Here is a 3299-nt window from a genome sequence, read left to right on the forward strand (position 1 = left end):
TTTATGTCCAAGTGAACTTTCAAGTTTCACTTGTTGCATGTTGTCCAGTAGTTCCAACTTTCTGGACATGCAAGATATGTGCAAGTTTTGATTGGGAATTGGGAAGTGATGATTGGAAATGACTTGGTTTTTGTCAAATTCTGTATCAATGGTAACTTACCAACTTAAATTGGCATATCCTCATTGTGAAATCCATTTGCTAGCACTATGCAGGTATCCAAACACGTACAATAGTTTACTATATGGCTCCAATCCTTATATGCAACAATGCCAAGCCAGACCATGTAGATTGGTTAGCAACATTGTCACATATAATGCTGATGTGTGTCAATGTGAAAGGTCGCTAGTATTGCCACTAGCAATGAGAGGTCAAAATGTCTCTATCATGAAAGGAAAGGAGCAGCTCTAGATATGTAGAGAACATTAATAGTGAAGGACTAAACTTCCAGAGCAGAAATTACAGGTTGGGATGCGGTAAGGAGTAGGAGAGATCATGCCTTGTCCTAGGGAAGATTGAAATTTCAATGTGGCAATAATAGTAAAATTGGAGGTCTATATGCAGAGGTAGTTTCATATCATAATAGCAACAATAGTGACAATGCTTTACAGAGGAGGGGCTACATCAAGGAATACACGGAGGCATGCAAATTGTTTTACAGAAAAGAGCTCTGATTTGAAACTTTTGCAACCCCCATGAGATGTGATTCTTAGTCACAAGAATTGGATGCTTCTGGTACTATTGTTACTATATGGAGCTCATCTTGTAAGCACTACAACATTTGCATTCAAGTTGAGTGTGTCCCAGTTGCCGCATTGGGCACATGCCAAGGTTGCAGAGACCATTCTGGAAAATGATGAGGGTGAATAAGAAGATTTAAGTTTTCGTTCTTTTAAATCAAGATGGGTGGAGATTTAAGTTTTCCTTATTTTGAATCAAGATGGGTGCAACTATTCATCAGCAAGTTTGGAGCAAGGGAAAGATTCATAATTGAGCTGGGTGGCACATCACTCAAGGATCATCATACACCATAGAGCTTTCTAGACTCCCAACCTAGTGAAACTTCTTGTTCAAGTCCAAAGGCTTCAGAGAGGTATTCTATTTCATTGGGACTTTCTATTTTTCTTTCCATTTAAGTTTAAATACTGTTTAAAAACAAGTTAAGATGTTTGGTTATTGTCACCTATTCATTACCATGAGAACCTGTTGCTATTTGAGTTGTTGCTGGTCATGGCACTGTTCTTGAAGGTTGTTGAGTATTGCTTCTTACAGCCAAGGACCTACTGCTATCATCAATTGATGTCCTACTATTACTGCCCCTCTGAAAGCTTTCCATACCTGTACTTTATAGCTAAATGAATCCAATATTTATAGGTGTCTCAATTTGGAGATGAGAGCTAGGGAACAATTGGATGTGCAAGCAGTAATTGAAAGGAAATTTGGTTTCCCCAAAATCAAGTCTCTTAGAGGTTATAACACTTGCCTTTTTGTGTTAAGATAGTGGTTTAAATGCCATGAACACCATATTGGGGAATATGGGAATTTCCATAAGTTTGGGACACGTGGTCAAATCTTTGGATTTGTCATAACTTGAACATTATAACTCCAAATGAAGTGCTCTATAGCTCAATAGATTCCATTTTTCAAGTGCTTTCCAATGATAGGTCACATCATATGGTTTTGAGAAACATGTGGGAATGTTATCCGGGTGCCACTTTTTTAGTATTCAAAAAATGGGAATTGGGAGATTCCGAAACTTACTAATATTGTGTTCATGGGGTGTTGCTCCATAGCTGCGCGGCTCCTAAGTATGGACTGGTAGCATGACAAGCTGCCTGAGCTCACATTGTTGATATTTAGCAAGCTTTTGTCTAGTTATGCTAATTAAGGGGTTGAGATTTCCCCGACTCTAGCTCTTGTTTGAGTCCAATAAAAGTTGTACATATTAGTGTTGCTTGCAACTTACCCAAGTTTATATTTGATGTTGACACATGTAGAACAACTTGTGGACTCAATATGTCCATGGTAGGGCTAGATGGTCATGTAATAGGAGCAGCAAATGTGGGTCCATTAAGAATACCAAGTCCAACTCAGGTAGTGATTGGAACTTTTTTTTCTGATAAATGAAAAACTATTGTTGAAGCCTCATGATAAATGATAGCTCTGTGAGCTACTACAGAATATGGCCATTATGTCTGTCATGGTTCCTTCAAATTTTTACTATTGTTATTGAGTTGCAATGTTTTAAGGGATTGCCTTGAACATTAGCCACTTGCAGCTGCTAAAGATGTAGCAAAAGGAGTAGCTGAATTACAACTGAGCATGACAGAATGACTCAAGCTTAATGTAGAAGATAGCATCATAGAAGACAAGACTATTGAAGAATCTGTAGAAATCACGGGATCAAAATCTCCTCAAGATGACCTGTAAAAAGCTTCATTGAAAACGAAGGAGCTAGTCAAGATTCTGCTTTTGGACATGTATACTTTGCAATGTGTTATGTAAGTTTCTTTCACTTCTAACTAGTTTAAAGTTGACTTGATGGTTTGTGCAATCCATTTTTGTGTTATTAAGATTCTGAGAGAGAAAGGGATGGAGACAAAGGCACAGACATCAGGGTAGTAGACATGCTCCCTGTGATTCCATTAACACAGAGTCACCTCAAGTCAATTGTATGTACAACACACATATAAAAGATCAACTGACCTAGATCTAATCATGGTTAAGTCAGTGTGACTTAACCTTATTCACTAAGATAAACAACTGACAGAAGACTAATGAGCTTGAGTCTCAACACTCCCCCTCAAGCTCAAGTAGGATACTTCACTCCAAGTAACTCTCTGAAATGCACAAACTTATCTTTACCCAATGACTTGGTAAAGATATCTGCAACTTGGTCTTTTGCTCTCACATGGACCAAATCAATATCACCTGCAATCACTTTTTCCCTGATGAAGTGATAGTGTACCTCAATGTGCTTAGTCCTAGCATGATAGACAGGATTACTGGCTAGGAGCACACTACTCATGTTGTCACAATAGAGTGTGACAGGCCTAACTTCCTGCATGCCCAAATCATCAAGAAGCTTCATGAGGCATGCTGCCTCACATGCAGCTAGTGCAACCCTCTATACTCTATCTCAGTACTAGAGAGTGCAACTGTAGGTTGCTTCTTACTACTCTAGCTGACCATACTACTACCAAGGGAAAATGCAGACCCACTAGTAGATCTCCTTCATAGGTAATTCCTGCCCAGTCAGCATCTGTATATCCTGTAAGCTCCAAAGGCTTATCATGCTTAT

Source organism: Lygodium microphyllum, chromosome 1 (genome assembly GCF_053477565.2).
Source record: "Lygodium microphyllum isolate KBCC chromosome 1, Lygodium_microphyllum_v1.1.10, whole genome shotgun sequence".
Classification (NCBI taxonomy): Eukaryota; Viridiplantae; Streptophyta; class Polypodiopsida; order Schizaeales; family Lygodiaceae; genus Lygodium; species Lygodium microphyllum.